Source organism: Parasteatoda tepidariorum, chromosome 6, assembly GCF_982258835.1.
Source record: "Parasteatoda tepidariorum strain Cologne lab strain chromosome 6, Ptep-v5.0, whole genome shotgun sequence".
Classification (NCBI taxonomy): Eukaryota; Metazoa; Arthropoda; class Arachnida; order Araneae; family Theridiidae; genus Parasteatoda; species Parasteatoda tepidariorum.
The window spans coordinates 15,367,522-15,382,192 of record NC_141760.1 but is presented as its reverse complement, the minus strand read 5'-3'; positions in this window follow the sequence as shown (position 1 = coordinate 15,382,192).

The following is a 14,671-nucleotide window of genomic DNA, read 5'->3' as shown; positions in this document are numbered from 1 at the left end:
CGCTGCGTTTGAATATGGCTAAAGCCCCATCCGCTTCCATTTTACCACTGTTTCCCTCAAAGTTCATTTTGCATGTGTCACTGTTTTTTTTTTATTTCATCGGAACAGACACAATGTTTTGAGAGCACCTCAACATCAATCACTTTCCCCGTGTCAACACTTGTAGCAGATGCAACTCCATTTTTTGATGAATAGCCGCTTCTCTTTTGCCATGTTCCATCAATTGCAACAGCAATTTTATGGCTGTCATTCTCCTCCGAGTTTTCAGATTTAAAAGTGAAAAGCTCAACTTTCTTTCGGAATAGCATTCCATAAAAACTCTCATGCAAAAATTTTTGCAATCACACAAATCCCAGTAAGTGGCTCTAATGCTGTTGTGGGTAAGCCTTTTGTTCGGTGGTAATATAATTTTCCTTCATGCTTTGTTTTATGATATTTGCACTAAGAATTTGGGCATTGAGCATGCGTATGCTTTTCATCGGTAGAACAACAATGGTAAAACACTGCAATGACTGCAGCTTGCGTGTCAGGCAGATCGCCAACGTTTCTACGAATAGCAATGCCATAATAATTTTGGAGCATATCAATAAATATTTCATTCAATCTGCCTTTTCCACCTAAACCTTTGATAGTTTCTTTTAACCTTCACTGGCGAAAACCAACTCTTTTCTGCACTTGCCCTATGCATTCTAATTTTGAAACACTATCGACGCCATAGACATCTTTTCCATTATTGAAAGCTTTGAAATCCCCATCTCCGTAGTGTGAAGTATATCTTAAACTACGTTCAGATTCAGAACGTTCAAAAATCCCTCGAACAACAAGTTTCGATACTTGCAGCTGAACTTTTATGGTTTTGGTGCGCATGTTGGACAACGAAGTGCCTTGATGCACTAGATTCTTTTGCATGCCTTGTTAAAAATTCTACAGAAATGACTGTACTTTTCCCGTGTCCACAGAAAGAGAAGCAGCTCATCCATTTAGCGATGAATATTCTCGTTTTGGCCACTTTTTCGTCATCTGTTACACCGCATTCGTATTTATTTGCAGAAATAAGTTTCTAAGCTTGTAACATTGAGGATCTCTTGCTTCATGTATGAAGTTTTGGTCTATATGGAATACTAAGCGTGCTTAATAGTTTATGGGCTGCTGAAAAACCCTTTCAAGACCTTTTCTCTAATGACTCTTGGGCAAGCCAAGCTCGCCAGCCATTGGCCTTTTGATATAAGCACCGCAAAGGTGAATGTACATGTCTTGGCTTAGAACCCCATGAATAGATGGTGTAATGTTACCACTAAATTTTGGGTTATACTGTGATCAATATATTAACTTCAGTAACAGTGTTACCCAGGTTATAAAAAATCAAAAGAAATACTTGAAACAATTACAACCAATTTTATTAAAACTAAAATTTTTAAATTAAAAGAAACTCAAATAATTTCCAAACGCTATCAAGTAGATACCACAAAATTCCAAATTATTAGTTACTTCAGGTTTAAAATTTAGCAATACGAAATTATATTTTCAAAAAAACAAAAAAAAATACAATTAAACATATAATCCTCAATATTCTAAATCCAGTAAAAAAAATTAAAAGTAAAAATCTCAATATTCCTCTAGATCCTGTAAGTACCCATAACCAGTTCTATTTTTTTTCTTCATATTTTCCAGATTTAGTACATCCTGCCAATTAAGGGTTCGTTTGTTATCTTTTTTGTACGATGTACGAGAATTTTTCTGGAAATTCTTCCTAGTTTTGTCAGATCTGCGAAACTGATTGGTATTTGCTTCTGATTTCTATTTCAATTATGTTTGTTTAGTCTTCAGAGTGTGTTTCCGCAATGCATTTTTAAGAAATTGTTGCTCTTCATTCCTTTAAGAGGGTATAGGAATTCATTCTGTATTAATTTAACTGTACGTGCAATTGTAATATGTTTTCCGTCATGGTGTATTCTATAACCTTTGGATCTGTAATCATATCCAACTAACACTCCTGCTTTTGCTGTATCAAGTGTAAGCTTGTTTTACAGTCAAATACTTTCAAGTGAAACAAATCTGTTTTTTTGTTTGTCCATAATTGACAAGGTTTAATTTTGGTGTCTAGACTGTTTTGCAGAAAGAAAGCTGTTTGCAATGCCCCCCCCCCAAGAATGACGCCGAAGGATTTTATAAGTTAGTAAAGCTCTAACTATTTCAATTAACATATAGTAATTAATGCAGGGATGCCAACTGCTCAGCTTTCTGGAATATTTATAATAAAGTGGTATCACATTATGTAGTAAAATTCATTAAAGAATGCTACTTTTAATGATAGTTGATGCCTACTTTTTAAAGAGTAACCAATAGATGAATGAATTGATGTTGCATTTTATATGATACTTATAATTTTTGATATGTAGTGGTGACAAAATTACTTAAAATGAAAAATACTAAATTGAAAGTAACTTAAATTATGTTACCACTAGAAAATAATACTATTTCACAAAGCGGAGCGAGTTGGCATCCCTAATAATGTTAGGTGGCTTTTCTCCCTTTTTCTTGTCTACGCTTTCTTAATCTCTAATAACGGGAAAGGAATTCACAATAACGGTTCTTTTAATTCAAAAGGGTATCCATACTATTCGACCTAACGGTGGTGTCGCACTTTTAATCTACATGTTATTCATCATCTCACCTTTTACTGTCTACTCACTTACTTAAGTTTTTACAATAGTACAGTATTATACTTCCACTGAACCATACCATTTTACCACATAGTGCACAGCAACTCTCTACATCCCCTCTATGCAACAGTGAAGAGGATTTGACAGTGTCATAATAATGTTTTAAATTTTGGTTTGTAGGAAGACTTTAATAACATCGTCTTCACCTCTAATGTTCCTTCTGTCAATGCGTGATTATGGTTAGAGATATACCACACATTGATATCACCTGAATTTTCACCGCAGATTATTTTGGCCATAAAACCTAGGGAAGACTCCTATTATATACGACTAGTCTTTCTTTCAAGAAAATTTATTGCTCTTCTGGGAAAACTGACATGAATAATATGAATAAGAACTTTTCCCATGAAGTTGCGTGCCACGATCCTTTTTAAAACTAGAATATGTTCTTGCTGATTCTTCATCCATCCAAGTATTAAAACTTAACATGTCTTTAAAATTCAACGTAGTTACTCATATATCTATATCATGTTCATCAATGCTATGCATCACAACATGTGTTACGAAACGAAACCTAGTACTACAATCTTGAAATATGCATGGGTACATAAGATCAGAGCATGCACTACTATGCTTAATTAATTAAAATAGAAAAAGCCTAGAACAATTATCTCATCTTAAGCTTTTTCCAGTCTCGTTATCTGGTACACTTAAATCTGTAGGAAGAACAGAAGTGCAACGTTTACGATGATTAGTAAGAGGAAGTATAGTAAGTCTTATTGCACAGAGCACATAATTTTTCATATTCTGACTTTGAAGCACCACCACATGAATATGCCTGCTAATGTCATTAAAGAATAAACCTCTAGTAAAGAAATCTTATACGAATATAGTAAATAAATTGCTTTGATATGAAAATTGTTGATTTGGTTTGCAACTCAAGTCTTAAGGAGAACTTAAACTTTAAAATATAAATTCTCCTTAGCTTCTAGAATTAATAAATGATTAATAAAAATAGTTGAAAAATAAACACAAATTAATTGATTTGCAATACTTTTCCTTTCGTTATACACTTGAAAAAGTTTTAAAGAACTGAACATTTTCTTTTTAATTATGAGAGATATTTCATCAATAGAGAAGTACATAACAATTGCAACCTAATTGGCAATTTTTAACTAAAATCATCATACCTGTTTTGGATTTTTTAACCCAAGCAAAGTAGTCTGTTAAGATATGCGTTATGTATTGTCCAAACGCTGCATTTCCAAACCTATTTAGGTGCACTCCATCCATTGCTAAATATCTATCCCAATTTATTCTGGGAGAAAAACTAAAGTGTAGATTAGGGCGATTTATTGAAAGGATATCCAGCATTTCATTCAATGCCTTCACATTCTTGTTCCACTGCCTAAGTCGAATACGTTCTGAAAGTCTCTTTTTAACATCTAGGTATTGACTACGCAATCTAGTTAATCTAATCTAACCTTGTGATAAAAATTTCACAACTAAGGATTGTATAACAAAATTTCTTGAAGCAATCTTCTTAGAATAGTTTCAAAAATAGATTTTTTAACCCAAGCAAAGTAGTCTGTTAAGATATGCGTTATGTATTGTCCAAACGCTGCATTTCCAAACCTATTTAGGTGCACTCCATCCATTGCTAAATATCTATCCCAATTTATTCTGGGAGAAAAACTAAAGTGTAGATTAGGGCGATTTATTGAAAGGATATCCAGCATTTCATTCAATGCCTTCACATTCTTGTTCCACTGCCTAAGTCGAATACGTTCTGAAAGTCTCTTTTTAACATCTAGGTATTGACTACGCAATCTAGTTAATCTAATCTAACCTTGTGATAAAAATTTCACAACTAAGGATTGTATAACAAAATTTCTTGAAGCAATCTTCTTAGAATAGTTTCAAAAATAGATTTTTTAACCCAAGCAAAGTAGTCTGTTAAGATATGCGTTATGTATTGTCCAAACGCTGCATTTCCAAACCTATTTAGGTGCACTCCATCCATTGCTAAATATCTATCCCAATTTATTCTGGGAGAAAAACTAAAGTGTAGATTAGGGCGATTTATTGAAAGGATATCCAGCATTTCATTCAATGCCTTCACATTCTTGTTCCACTGCCTAAGTCGAATACGTTCTGAAAGTCTCTTTTTAACATCTAGGTATTGACTACGCAATCTAGTTAATCTAATCTAACCTTGTGATAAAAATTTCACAACTAAGGATTGTATAACAAAATTTCTTGAAGCAATCTTCTTAGAATAGTTTCAAAAATAGATTTTTTAACCCAAGCAAAGTAGTCTGTTAAGATATGCGTTATGTATTGTCCAAACGCTGCATTTCCAAACCTATTTAGGTGCACTCCATCCATTGCTAAATATCTATCCCAATTTATTCTGGGAGAAGAACTAAAGTGTAGATTAGGGAGATTTGTTGAAAGGATATCCAGCATTTCATTCAATGCCTTCACGTTCTTGTTCCACTGCCTAAGTCGAATACGTTCTGAAAGTCTCTTTTTAACATCTAGGTATTGACTACGCAATCTAGTTAATCTAATCTAACCTTGTGATAAAAATTTCACAACTAAGGATTGTATAACAAAATTTCTTGAAGCAATCTTCTTAGAATAGTTTCAAAAATAGATTTTTTAACCCAAGCAAAGTAGTCTGTTAAGATATGCGTTATGTATTGTCCAAACGCTGCATTTCCAAACCTATTTAGGTGCACTCCATCCATTGCTAAATATCTATCCCAATTTATTCTGGGAGAAGAACTAAAGTGTAGATTAGGGAGATTTGTTGAAAGGATATCCAGCATTTCATTCAATGCCTTCACGTTCTTGTTCCACTGCCTAAGTCGAATACGTTCTGAAAGTCTCTTTTTAACATCTAGGTATTGACTACGCAATCTAGTTAATCTAATCTAACCTTGTGATAAAAATTTCACAGCTAAGGATTGTATAACATAATTTCTTGAAGCAATCTTCTTAGAATAGTTTCAAAAATTGGTTATTAATTTATTCATTCTCTTTTTGCAAGCATTTTATTTTAAAAAACAAAGCCATTAGCAATTGAATTTAAACTTAGCCTTTTATATACTTGTAAGGATAAGGATTAGCTTACGCTCGAAGATTTCCTTTCTACAACAAGATCAGCGGTCCTTCTACCGCGTATTCTTATAGGGATAAGACGCAAAAATATATCTTCTAACTCACATATAGGAAATCCTTAGACTTAATAAATTGGAAGAAACATCACCGGCACAGAGCCACATGCCTTTACATGAAAGGCAAAATAAAAAAGGGAACCATCTATTCAAGATGGCACCGACGTTGATGCCAAAAAAAAAAGGGAAGAATATTCAATTCAGAACAACTACATCTTTTTCTGACTGCTGCCGAGCGAGGGCCCAAGAGAAGTGATCACAGCGTCCCTTCAGCGCGGGAAAGTACGAGTTTTAAAGCAGGAGAGAGCGACTGTCATTGGATGGGGGAATTACCACATAGTTACGTTAACACCAATCAGTGTAAATTAGTACTCCCACATCATACCGTGGCTTCTTAACCTTGGCTTCTACATCAAAACCATTGGCATCCTGTAAATAAATTAAAATCTTTTAGTGAAAATTTTAATACTACTTAATTTCAATTTTAATACCTGTCTTTTTTCAGATGTCTCACAATCGAAATCGTCATTTTAAACACTCACAGTATCGTTCTTAGTGTTACTAAACATACTTCAAATGAAATTGTTAAGCTAAAAAATAACAGAAATGGGATTAAATGATTTAAAATTGATTTTAACTAATGTATAACAAGAATAAAATGCATAATTTTATTACACATACCTTTTCAAACTTTATATTGGAGACGAACTCTTCCTGGCACATCATCAAACCTTTTTTTGCTCAGCAGTAAAATTAACACTGCTAGCAAATGCTGAACATAATTTTTCTATATACGTTAGTATATTAATGTAAAATGTATAAAATACATTGGTGTTTCATTAATAGACTTCATTTTTTTGATGACCAAAAGCACTAAGCCTAGGCAAAGTTTGCTTTGGACGCAATAAAATGTAAACAAATGTCATCGGATGGGTAAAATGACCAACCAATTAGGTTCATTTTACCCATGTGACGTCATTTGCAAGTAACCAATTCTGCTAAAGTGGAAAAATGGGCAGTTGATGACGGACATTTTCTTTTAAAAATACCCTCTACTAAAACACGTATATTCCATCCCCCCTATTGGAATGATTGATGGGTGACATGCCCCTTCATCGTATTCCCCCAGTACCACTAGTTAGCTCCATTCGATGTATATAGTAAGTCTCATGTAGCGTCTATCATTTTTCAGCAACAAAGCTCATCGTTATAAATATTGTCAGCATGTTTCGGTTTTGCTGATGGCACCTAAAACTATAAAATACCAACTATGTGTTCCGTAATCACCGCTGAAGCCATTGCAATTTTGTTGGCATTATGGCTTATTTCAGCTAGTTAGATTCGAAAATACTGCATTTATTCGGATAGTTTGTGCTTATTGCTCCAACTGAAACATTTTGACTGGGAAACTCATCCCATTTTGTGTTTTATACAGCATTTACTATTTAATTTTCATTAGAATGGTTTCGGTATTTTGTTTGCTGGGTTCCAAGTCACGTTGGAATCCCGGATAATAATTTAACCGATACAGCCGCGATCTGCTACTTCTGCCTTTAATTTTTCTATACCACTCACAAAAGTAAAATTACATATTAAACAGTATATAAAGTCTTTATGGCAGCAACGGTGAGATAACCAAATGAATAATAAATTGCACGCTATTGTACAACTTGCCCGCATTGACTCTACGTAGTGCAGATGTTAAACTTACCCGCCGGTGTATCCAGACATAACCAGACTGACTCAACTACATTTGTTGTTAAGGGGTCACAGTACCTTTGCAACAATTTTTTAAAATAAAGGTATAATCATTCATTTTGAGGATGCGTTACATGCTCATTTAAGTTATAATCAATAATTTATCTTCAAAAAGCAATTGAACTGTTTAATTTTTTTTAAATTTTAAAAAAAGTTGAAAAAATTCTAAATTTTTAAATCCCTAAAGCTTTTTTATTTTAACATATTTTCAAAAAAAGTTTTTTTCATAGTGCTTGAAATATTTATCTTAATAATTTTGTGCATTCATTTGTTGATATATCAATTAGAATATTTTTTATAGATTATTTTGTAAAAAAGTAGAAAAAAAAGGGTAAAAATTCCTGTTAGGTATATATAACATGCCGTAAAAATTGTAATACCTCATAAAATGCTTATTCCATGCACAGTTTAAATAAGTGTATTATGCTCAAGATAAAAAAGTTTACTTCAAAGCTTTATCTTAAATAGAAAAAATTCCTTAGGGATTTAATTAAGATTAAGACACAAAATTATCATCTATGCGAAAAAGCACTTTAAAGTCAGACTGCTGAGCAAGTTTCTGTATTAGAACAATTTAAAATCATTCATAACTTTTTTAAAAATGTAGATAGAGAGATGAATTTTTTTCTGTACATTTGAAATACTTTGAAGTTTTATTATAAGCAATAAAAAAAAATTTGGTATTTTTGTCATTTTTTGGGTACTGTGACCCCTTAAAGGAACCTCCTCCTCAATGCTTTTGGGTATTAACGTGCTGTAGATATTTTAAATTGTATATAAATTTTAATCTATCCGTGATTTGATTAACTTTTATAAGTATATTCTTTCGTTCCATTTTACTTATTTCATAAAATTTTATTGAATTAACAATTTGAACTGATTTTATTTCACTATCGCATTTGATTATTCCTGTACCATTTCAAAACCAATTAATGTATTTTATGAAAATAAATTTAGTATGTAAAATGTGTTCTCATTTGTTGTCAAATATGTCACAGCATGTTCTCATTTGGACCTTGCCCCATAAAAACCAACATTCAATCAATGTAACCTAAATGCCTATTGTAATAATTAAACTAAATGTAAATAATAGATTTTAATCTCTTACGCTTGTAAAGAAACAATAACTGATTTTGCTTCGTAATCTCCACGTTGAACTCAATAAAAAGTATGTGTGAACAAGCGTTGCATCGTATTTATCTCGTTATATTTACTACCAGGCCCTCCAGCGGTAAAGGGACCCCATTATGACTCCTTTTGCAAGAGAGTTTCAAAAAATGTTTTACGGGTAAGGAAGTTTCATTTTGTATTTTACTTGAAATGTCATCTCCAGTATCAAAATTCGGTGTGAAGTTAATTGTAGATTTGTCGGTTGAACAGAAAGTGACACTCAACTTCTCTTCGTCATATTTAACACTTTGGGGTTGTCCCAACAAACTATTCAACACTTCCCATGGTCATGTATCGGAGTGATACTGGGTTCATATAGAGAAATAAAATGTGTCTTTTTTTTCAGATTCCAAGCACAAACACACAAAATTTACATAAACTTGTTTCCCATAATAAGATATGGAAAATAATAGTTAAAAAAACTGTCTCTGAAATGTACAACCTACAATGCCCGTCAATAATTTTAATTCAGCAATCTCCTTCTGGGAATAATCTTGACCATCTTTACAATAATATCATAAAGAGACACTTTGTCATAGCAAGTTCAATTTGTATCTGTTAATAATACTTGTGATTTCATTTCTATTGTCCTTCACAGAGTTTCAGACAAAAGCTGTTGCCACGAGTCGCGCGAATTTCTTCTAGGCTCAATTCCTTTACATTATAATTGCACTTTATTTCTAGAACCATCACATCATCTTCTTTGAAAAAAAGTCTATCTGGTGAGGCAGTTAAAAAGGGGAACAAACGACTCAATTCTAAATCTGTTCAACGAACAGTATACCCATTGTATTTCTTTTCAATCATACCACGAACAAAATCTCTTTATGCTGTCCATATGAGACAGCAGCAATTTGAGACAAGTCTTTTCTTTTTTCATTAGAGATGTTCTCAGCCAAATTTTCGAAATCCGATCTACGAGAAAAAGCCATGTTTGCAAACCAAAAGTTCTTTATCGGAAAAAAATTATTTTTATCAACTTAGGCTTTAAACTGGTTATAACAATATTATTTCCTTAGACTTTCCCTTGACTAAAGGCTTTGAAGTTGTTGGTGCCTTTGTGCTAATAAAAGATTATAAATAATTAATGCTATAAAATGAATAGGAATTGAAATAATTTCACGGAACACACAACATTTGAATCCTTACTTTTTTTAAAACGTAGAAATATTAATCAAAGTCATATTTTAGTTACTATTTTTTAAATACAATATTTAAAAATTGTTGCTCTTATGTAGAAAAATGTTGAAGTATCCGTCTACGTTCGGCACAGAATTTTTTAAAAAAAATTAAAAACTCTAATTTTAAACGTGTTTGGTGTATTGTAGATTAAAAAAAACAGTGAAATCAATAATAATCAATCATTATTTATTTAAACTTTGGGAAAATGGTAATATTTTAGCAAAAATTTTGGATTTTAATACGTAAACGGCTAATTCTCTACACAAAAAAGTTATTAACATATCCCTTTTATTTTTTTATTACAAGTACTTGATACCTTTAAGAGTGTTATGAACTAAAAACTAAGAATTATTAAAATAATTACACATAATATAGTTTTAAACATTGAAATTGCATAAAAATGTTTTAAAAAAATTACTAGCTACCAGCACTTAAAGTGGACATAAAATAAAATAGCTGGAACAAAGTTTGTAGTTCATTACACTCTACACATCATAGCGAACAATTGTGTGTGAATTGAATGACAGCTAAATATGAACCTAGTTTTAACGTATTCAATTGTACAAAAGTTATCTTTGGAATAAATTGCCATATCACATCATTGTTTAGGCTTTCGTTGTTGTTTTGTGTACGACCATGTAAACACTTTTCAAGCAAAGCTTTATCACAAAGTTCTAAGTACACAGGTCTAATAATTTTTAGAACGCTATCGGGAATACCAGTGTTTTTTTCCACATAGTCCTCACCTGAAGCTTTATACCTTTGGTAGCGACACCAGCTGTCAGTACCAATTGGACACTGTGCATAACATTGTTTTTGTTCGATGCTACATGACAAAGAGCAGCTATCACATTGCTCAGAATTTCCAGAACAGTTTTGTGCTGACTCCGCATTGCAATTCCATAATATTTCTGGAGTTTGTCGATAAAGGTGTCGGTAAGCTTACCTTTACCTCCTAAACATTTGTGTTTTTTTTTTAAACTTTCACAATCTACTGCCCACCCTCTTCTGAACATGCCCAACACATTCGAGTTTGGTGACAGTCTTTCCCATACATATCTTTAACATATTCAAACGCTTTGCAATCGCCATCACCATAGTACTCACTATATTGAAGTTGTGCATTTCTATTGATCGCTTAAAAATTCTAAGGGCTCCAACACACTCCATATTTGATGAAGATCCTGTGTGATCACTAACACAGATATGGTTTTGGCCCGGATCCTGGCTACAAACCCTTTCTCTCTGTCTATACCATACTCATATAAAATCACACGTACGACAGCTAGCAAAGTCTCTATGCAACAGTGGGACCTCCAAATCAATAATAAATTGCACTCTATAAAAATTGATTTAGATCCATTGCCTGTGCTACGGAATCGTAGGGCAGACGTCAAACTTACTCGTCTTCGAATTGGCCACACTCGATTGACCCACGTTCACTTGCTGTTTGGTGAACCTTCTCCTCACTGCAATACTTGCAACGTTTTACTCACTATCCATCACATTTTAATTTATTGCCCATGTTTTAACCGTCATCGTCTAACCTTTTTTGGTAGTTCTATTTTAACACTGCAGGATTTGCTACTGGTGGCTTTTGTGAATAACAGTGTTCACTTTCGTTGTTGTTTAATATAACGTAGTGTTCTGTAGCACCAGGTGAAGTAAGGGCTACAGACTCAGGCCTGCTCAGATTTTCAACTCGACTGTGGTCTGTAAAAAAAAGTATGTATAACATATAATAACATATCACTAAAAACCTTTGATATTTTATAAATTAGCAACAAAAAATTACATTCACCAGTAATTCTGCAGCATCTTTAGTTTCCATTTCACTCTCGCTTGCAGTATCTGTGACAAAACCTGCTTAAAAATATATCTATTCTGATTAAATGCATCATTTTTGACACAACATATTTTCATAACCCATTTATGCTTAACCACAAAAAGTGATCGATATATAAAAAAATTATATATTAGAAAAGTTGTATCACATATTTCTTTCCATCAAGTAGATATTTCTCTTTGTTACTCACCACTTTATTTTTAAAAAAGGACTACGTATCAACTTTAGATGCAAATATGAATTTTTAAATAATTAATATTATAGTATACATAACCACCTTTTTTTCAGCAATATTTTTTTATTTCCTGTGGCAAGGTACAAATAGAAAGATGAAATAAGTTTATAGAAAGTGATTGCCGAAGGCTGCAGAGCGTTGCCCGCAATGCACCACGAGGAGGTAGATCTACGTTTTTCAGCAATATAAATCCTAATAAACAAATATGTGTGCTGCCACTTTTTATTTTTATAAAAAACAATCCGTTCTTTAAAAAAAAAAAAAAAAAAAAAACACTAGACATAGATGGGTTTTAAGCTATTAGTTGATTATAAACTTCTTTCGCTTGAATGATACACAAATTAGAAAAAACAGTTGATATGTTTCAAGCACCCATTTTCACGAATTTTGTGATACGCCGTAATGGTGGGCTTGTATTTCTTCTGAAAATTTAAGGTTATAATCTTCGCTGAAATCCACATGTATTACAGCTTCATTAGATTTCAGATTTTTAATACAGTCCATGAAGATTCATATTGTTTTTGGATATTAAAAACATGTTTTTTGTAGAGGTCGAATTTTTTGATAAATTTACTAGTTAGTATAGAAACTGAAGAAGTCATGAACATTTTTGAAACTTTTTTAACACTTAGTTTCTTTCCATCTTTTTCATACATCTAATTTTTATAATTCCATTCCGCTTGTGCATCTGTGTTTATTTCATTGAGAGGAGCTTTCTTTCTGTAACAAGATGGATATTCATTATACATGCAATCTTTTGAATGAGGGCTGCATACTGTCGCTACAGTTAGATCGCTAACGTTAATTATTTCCATTTTTTAAGGGCAATTATTTTAAATTTTATATTGCTGTGCAATTTGCATAAACACGTGTTTCGTGTGTCAACTGAAGGTGACTAAACATAAGAGGGACGGTTTGCAGCAAAAGAAGCATAGGAGCACTTTCCACCTTCTTCAAGGAACTTTTTATGTAAGTTCTTTATCGTATCTAAAAGGTATCTTTTCTGTTTCTTTTTCGAATACTTTGTTACAGTTTCGTTCTTTCCTGCAGTTGCTCTACTGATGTCATTATTTTTTATTGAATAATTTTTTTGTTGAATGGCTTTACGAATTTTGGATTTCAAACATAAAGCTTCTGAAGCAATTTTTCTCATCAACCTAATATTTAACATTTGTGTTTTAGTAAACTTCAATTGCCATATTCGGTAATTATACAGGATTTTTACCACCGGGAAAAATCGTACATATTAATTTAATGCATTTTAAACTATTTTATCTATTCTCTAACATTCACCAATAAAAAGCACACAGTTATAAAATTGATTAATGAAAAATACCAAGCAGGATAATAAAATGGTCCAGTTCCAATTAATATATAATCCATATTAATTTGTGAACCCAACCGTGTATACTTTTTTTTATATTTTCAAATTGGAGAAGGAATTTACAAATGCACGTTAAGGTTGATCTTTACTGAACACCCTGTACAAGTGACAGTGGGTGATTGAATTTTGCAGCAGGGGAAATGCTTAAGTATTAATTTCTGATAGCTGTAAAATAAATTAATATGTAACAGATTTTTAAACGTCATTTTAAATATATTAAGAGTATTCGCGTACAACAGTTAACTAGAGCTCGACAGCGAGATTTGCGCTGGACACATGGTTCTTTAATTGTTGTGAACAGCAATAATAAATTTAAATGAAATGTTATTAAATGGATAAATACAAAGATTCGAACGTGCGTTTTTATGGAAATCCCGAAATCTTGGAGAGCTAGAAAAGAAGAATATATATAATACATTTTATGACTTAGAATATTAAGAATTACATTTTATATCACGTTAAACAAAATTTAAAATGCGTTTAAAATCTGTAAGAAAGTTCCCAAGACGAGGATCGTTAAAATACAAGTATTAAAATTTTGTTTGCTCAAATTTTATTTGGTTTAAATTTTGAATGTTTGTGATAATAATTAAGTAGCATACATTTTATTATTACATCCATTCATTCCAATCCGGATCTCCTGGATCATCTTCAAATTCATCTTCTGTTCATTCATCTTCTTATAACTCTTCGATTTTCCTTTTCTTTGGCATCAGATGCTCGATACCTTCCGTTTCTGTTGTTAGTGTCATTATTTCTACCAACTTCAATCCTTCACCTGAAGGAGGCCCCTGCAATAAACAAACTGAACTTTGACTTATTTATTTTTACAAGGAGGGTGATGAACCAGCCCCCTGCTCACTCCGTTCGCTTACCCCCTTGATGGGTCACTCATATCTTTTCTTGCTTTAAAATTCCATACCTCCCTACCACAAAAAAAAAAAAAAAACCTGATACATTTGTTTATAAAATAAATAATTATAATAATTGAATGTAAAAACATTTTGCTAAAACGTTAATTCTAACAAAGTGAACGATCACTTGGATTCAAAAAATAATCAATTGAAAAATAATCAATATGGCTTTTGCGCAGGAATTGAATAACCCTTTTTGGCATAGAAAGATTTTTTTTTGAAGAAATTTTTATAACTAATGTTTCTTTATTTTTTTCTTCTTAAACTCAGTTTTAGTGTGTCAATTACATATAGTTTAAAATTTAAATAAATATTAAAATTTTTAAAATGCTATTTT